The sequence below is a fragment of the Monodon monoceros genome, unplaced genomic scaffold, assembly GCF_005190385.1.
Source record: "Monodon monoceros isolate NGI ecotype Baffin Bay Population unplaced genomic scaffold, NGI_Narwhal_1 Super_Scaffold_18, whole genome shotgun sequence".
Lineage (NCBI taxonomy): Eukaryota > Metazoa > Chordata > Mammalia > Artiodactyla > Monodontidae > Monodon > Monodon monoceros.
The window spans coordinates 97769064-97775445 of NW_021703774.1; the positions used below are offsets into that span (position 1 = coordinate 97769064).

The 6382-nt window shown below is 41.6% G+C and overlaps 1 protein-coding gene across 1 annotated transcript in view; it reads right to left on the reverse strand.

Moving 5' to 3' along the window:
• The window catches only part of TLCD4 (TLC domain containing 4), a 102086-nt gene extending 97226 nt beyond the window's left edge, over positions 1-4860 (reverse strand). The window contains exon 1 of the mRNA XM_029228756.1: positions 4748-4860. The gene's annotated coding sequence lies outside the window, so the exon portion shown is untranslated. The remainder of the gene's footprint in view (positions 1-4747) is intronic.
• Between the last annotated feature and the right edge of the window lie 1522 nt (positions 4861-6382).

Sequence of the window (6382 nt, forward strand, 5' to 3'; positions counted from 1 at the left end):
CTACTTTTATTGTGTTTGTCATTAGTAAATGGTACAAGTTGGTATGATACTTACTGTGATAGTTTGGGAATGTAGATTTAAATAAGATTTTAATGTCTTGTTAAATTTGGAACGGATGAGGCATTTTGGGTGCACAAGGCTAGGTCAAGGGATTTATAAACATATCTGGAAAGGTTTATCTGAGATAAATGGACATAAAGTGAAAGAACAAAATTAGCATGTCTAGTAATTTCACTGTAAATTCATCTTAAACAAGGCTTGAATCAAGATATATATATATATATTTATATGTATATATTTATATAAACTATATGGAGGGAGAGAGAGAGAGGCATACATATGTCTATCTATCTATCTATCTGTCTAATCTAGTATCCTTTTTTAATGTACTTGGAGAAAAAGCTAGAAAACAGAAGAGCAATTCTTGACTGGCTTGTGAAAAAGCCACTTTTCAAAATCCTCTCCCTCCTATTTAGTTCTAATTTTATAAATGAAAAGTTGGGCATAGTAAATGATACTATATTTCTATCTTTCTTTCTTTAATATATAGCACAAAAGCTGGTGTAAATATACAATAAATACATTTAATGATACTGTAGCGAGCTTTTCTGAATCCTGACTACCGAGTCCTAGCTTTGTGACTCAGAGCAAATGATGGGATCTCTCTGTTATTGGCAAAATGGGGATCATCATAATGCCTACCACACGGGGGTGTTGTGAGCATGAGATAAGTTAAATCGTGTTCTCAGTGCTTAGCATATAGTAAGCACACAGTAAAATGCCAGTTAAGGATTATATAATGGCCTTCAAGGGTTAGTATTCAAGGAGTCCTAGGAAGTGGCTTCATCCAGGAAAAGGTCTTGACTTAAATATATATAAAGTATACTTGACAAGGAAAAAAAAGTCTTGGCTATAATTCAGATATTTGGGTTCTACTGGCACAATTTCTGTCACCCATCCTACCCAACCTTCCAGAAGATCTTTAATGTTAAAGCATACAACCATCAGTCCTGGTGGCCACAGCTCTGTCTCTGGCCCAGACTAAGAACTCCCTTCCAACTTTATCCTACCTTATCATGGGCAAACGTGATGCCTGGGTCTCCCTGGCTCTTGCAGAAAAGCTTCATTTTTCTTTACCACGCTCATTAGGACTGAAGATTGTTGAACTCTGGTGGGAACAGCCTAGCTGCCAGGCTTCCTAGCAGCCCACCCTCCCAGGCCAGCCCATGAGAGCGTGAGAAGGTGACTTTTCTTTAGGAGGCTCTGGTAAGAGGTACGCAGTTCATATAGCCAGGATCACTGTTAAATCACTGCTTGGGTGTTAACTGTCAACTGTCTTACCACTGTCCCTGCCCCGACCCCGGGTGCAGCACATAACAGGTACTAGTAGAACTGAACTGAGAGCCTGCCCTCACCCCTGTTTACTTCAATCCCCAGAAGGCTCCCAGACGAGCCAGTATCATCCTGATTCTTTTCTCTGTAGTTACTTGTAAATGCCCAAATCTGCCCCAACTCGCATTCCTCACCACCTTTCAAACACTTTCACTGCACCTCTGGACCTCCTGATCTGTATCTGCAAACTTCCTCTATATCTTCAACTTCTTTCTGAATGTCTTCTCCACTTTGCTGCATAAGCTGAACCCTTGCTCTCCCACATTTCCTCAATATGTTTCTCAAATAGTGGCCATTTGATTCTCACACCCCCACGGGAGGCGGGGAAAGTACCTCTCTTGACCCCTATTACTGCTTCCAAACCACTTGTAGCTTTCTCCTTCTTCTTTCCAAAACTCCAGCTCCTTTGAAGTTCTGGTCATGCAGTTGTACCACCCTGTATCAGCATCCCTAACGGGATACAGATGGCACACGTGCATTAGGTTAATTTGAGGATGATTTACTAAAGGGACTGCAGCTGACCCTTGAACAACTCAGGGGTTAGAGGTGCCAACCTTCTGTGCAGTGGAGAATCCTAGCATCATTTATAGTCGGCCCTCCATATCCATGGTTCCTCCATATCTGTGGTTCCATCCACGGTTCCTGCATCCACAAATTCAACCAACCACAGATCATGTAGTCCTGAAGTATTTACTATTGAAAAAACTTCATGTATAAGTGGATGCCCAGAGTTCAACCTCGTGCGATTCAAGGGTCAACTGTATTTACAAAGGTGTGAATGAGGTAGGGAAGGCACAAGGGATCATACAGTGACTCAGGGTTAGTAACAACGGAACTGTTACCACCCCTAGCCTGAGGGAACAAGGAAAGGAAGCTCTGGGACCCAGAAGGAGAGAGATGTGTAGAGAAGGCCACACTGAAGAGCAGAAATCTTCAGTTCAGGGGCACAGCCTCTCTCCATCCAATTTGCTGAGGATCCCCCTTGGCCAAACCCAACCAGAACCAGAGAGCAAGGAAACCCGTTGATTTAATCCAGGTTTGGGCTCCCATGGTACTGAGTGGGGTGGAGAAACATGGATCTGGAAGGACAAATGGAACATATCTAGCTTATAATCAATGCTCTTTTTGGTTGCTGTCATCTTTCAACCTCTCTTTGAAGACTTGAGTTCCTAGCTCATTTTCTTCCTCTCTACCCCTTAGTGACCCCTAATGATCTTTTTCATCCATTCCTATTGTCATACCCTAAATACTACCAACAGCAATAACAATATTTACTTCAAGCATCCCACTCTCTGATCACCACCTCTTATATCTATAGTTCATTGACTCTAGTTTTTCATTGCAAGTTTTCAACTTTCTTTAGGCCTCCAGTCCACTGGCCTTATACTCTTCCACGATTCATCCACTGTCCCACCTCCACTCCCCTGTCTTCACTTTCCACTATGTCAAGAGGAAATTCCATGGACCTCACTCCCTTGAAAAGAACCTTCTCTCTTATGTAGTCACCTGTCAAAAATCTAACTGTGGTTAAAGCCAACTGTCTGCCTTTTCCAGTGGGGGGAAAAGACATAAAATCACGCCGACTGGTTTCTCTCTATATTTGTTATCACAAGCTACAAATGGGCACCCCAATCTGCCCAGAAATCCTAGGCTCATCCTGGTGAGTATATGCCAGTTACTCTTCAAGGTGATTACTTCATACCTTCTTTCTTCCTGAGCTTCTCATACTCTTCTGTACCCCCAGTCTCCACACCCTTATCTATTCACCGCCAATTCTACAAACCTCCCAGGACCTGCATCCATATCCCTGCCCTCCATTCTGTTACCGTGGAATAAGGGTCCCTCCTATCAAAGCCCAACTGCTCCCCTTGTGCTCAAGATTCCAACCCTTTTCATGTTTAAGATAAATGTTTTTTTCTCACCTAAATCAATTTCCCTTTATTGGATCATTTTTAACATCAAATAAATATGTCAGTTAACTCCTATCTTAAAAAAAAAGTTTCCTTGATTACAAATTCTCCCATATTTTCCATCCAATTTTTCCATTCCCCTCCAAAGAAAAACTTGAAATGACTGTCTACAGACACTGCTTCTCTTCATCTCCCATTCTCTCCTCTGCCCATTTCTATCTGCCTTCCACAACCACCCTTCCATGGTAATGCTGCTCCTGTTTAGATCCCCAGTGACTAATTTGTTCCCAAGTCACCTAATGCCACGTATCAGCAGCATATGACATAGCTAACTGCACTCCCATTCTTGAATCATTTTCCTCCTGTGGTTTTTGTGGACACCATTATCTCCTGATTCTCTTCCTATCTTCCTGGCTTTTTCTTCTCCATCTTCTTCGCTGGCCCAGTCTTCTTGACTAGACCTCTACATATTAATGACCCCAGACTCTTCTCTATCCTAAGCTATCCAATACATTAGCCATTGGCTAATGCCAATGTATTTAAATTTAAAATAATTTAAATGAAATAAAATTAAAATTCAGTTCCTCCATAGCACTAGCCACATTTCAAGTGCTCAGCAGGCCATGTGTCTAGTGGACAACATGGACACAAAACATTTCCATCATTGCAGAAACTTCTGTTGGACAGGACTGACCTAAATTCCCTCCCCAGGTGATCTCACCCAGTCCCATGGCTTTAAATACCATCTATATGCTGAATTCTAAACTTATACCTCTAGCTCTAACCCACACTTCAGATTTATACATAAACTGCCTATTTGACACAACTACTTGGATGTTTAACAGGTTATTCAAACTAACATCCGAAACAGAACACTTCATTTTCACCATCTCCTCCCCTTTCTCTGCTCACAAAACCTTGTTTCTCTTCCTGTCTGTCTAGTCTGAGCAAATGACACCATCCAGCCAGTTTTGAAGCCAAAAATCTAAGAGCCACTTTGATTCCCAATATCTAATCCGTCAACGAGTCTTACTGACTCTATCCATAAAATATATCTCAAATCTACCCTCTTCTACCTTCCACTGTCATCTTCCTCGTCTAAGGTTTTAGTCTGGACTACTACTGTCATACAAGATCCCCTGCACCTAAATCTAGCACATAGCAGGTGCTCATTAAATATGTTGACTAAATTAACAAGTACAATTCCACTCAATAGTGCAAAATAACCTTAACTTAAAAAATATTCATGAATAATACTTGTCACAGAAACTTTATAAAATTGATTTAAGAAGATAATAAAAATCACTTCTCAGGCAGACTTTACTTATGATTGGTATGGCTCAATACTATTATTCAGTTTATCCATTATTAATACATTTTCATGCTTTTCACACAGTATCATTTACCTCTGTGCATTTGTTAGCTGCACTGTCAATGCAACTTACCTCCCCAAGAGAGATTTTAGTTGCTTCGTCCTGTTCAGTCCTGCCTCTTCTGATTAATCCAGTACATATTATTCACCTCTTAATTATATTCTGTGCCTGTCACAGCCCAGGACTCAGCTCACCCAGCAATTTGTGGGTGAATAAAACACTCCTGATTTATTGTGTTCAGGAGTTCCCAACTGTGTTCCTGTCTCCACCTGCCACCCAGCTCCTCCCTGCAGTCCTCAACTTCCTTGTCAGGAACGCTGAACAGTTTGACCCTAGACTTAATTCAAAATAACTCAACCAATAACTCCAAACAATGTCTGCTATTCCACCCTCTTTGACTCTCTGCATTTACTGGCAGCCACTAAAATGCTTGATCACTCCCCATTCATTCCATCTACAACGAAGTGTGGTCAAACTGATATTTCGTACAGACACAGGTAATGACAGTAGTGAGGGGATGGGTACTAGGGAATGCAGGGGTATCTTTTGGGGCCTAGAGACTAACATTAATATGCCAAACATCTGCATTGCCTGTGTCAGTTTACAACACCAGCTCAGATGCATTACGTTTGCAGCAATCCAAACACTATTATTTGCCTACCCAGCAATGATCTTTCCTCCACCCTCCTCCAACATCCTCCTCTCCAAGAGAATGCCTGTTTTGTTCAGTACCCACCCTCCACCAAACAGCCAGGTACCACAGGTGAGTTGTATGTCATCCTCCACCCTACCTCAGCCAGATTTGTGTCTTCCTTTTATGAAGGGGCAAGTGATATAAATTTGGCCAAAAGGAGTGAAAGTCTGCTGTGGGAGGTTCTGGAAAAGGTTTCTTCACTCTTAAAAAAAAGACCCAAGGACAAGATAACCTCTCGAAATCTGGAGACTGCCCTGCCTGGATGTAAATTTCTGAGACAACTAATGTCTTCTTCTAAAAGTATGATGGGAGACAGTCTTAGGCTGAAGTCATTGCTGGGAATGGCAGAGTGGGCAGATGAAATAAAACTACATATTTTGTAATATTCTTAAGCTGTTTTTCATACTGCGCCAGAGGCCCTACCTCTGGACTTGCAACTATGTATTTGTAAGCCCAGGGGATTCTGATTCCATCAAAATTTGAGAAGCATTGACTTCTAAGCCCACAATTATAAAATTTCTTCACCACTTACTAACACCATGCAGGATCTTAGTTCCCTGACCAGGGATGGAACCTGTGCCCCCTGCAGTGGAAGCGCCGAGTCCTAACCATTAGACTGCCAGGGAATTCCCCACTAGCTAACCTTAGGCAAATTATTTAACTTTTATAGAATCCTTTTCTTTACCTGTAAAGAGGGGAATAATATTCACCTTATAACGTTATTGTGAGGATATAGGGTTAAGAGGATTTGATAGAATACAGGAAGTATGTGAGGTCCATTAGCCAGAAAATGATGCTACAAAGTACCTAAATGTCTCCCAAACTTGCCTGCTGATAGAAATAGACACATTGGTTAGAGGAGCTGATCTCAGTCCTCTCCCCTGGAGATTTTGATTCAGGAGCTCCCTATTGTACCCTGAGAGGCTGCATTTTTTTTATATATATAAACTTAGTTATTTTATTTTTGGCTGCGTTGGGTCTTCGTTGCTGCGTGCGGGCTTTCTTTAGTTGTG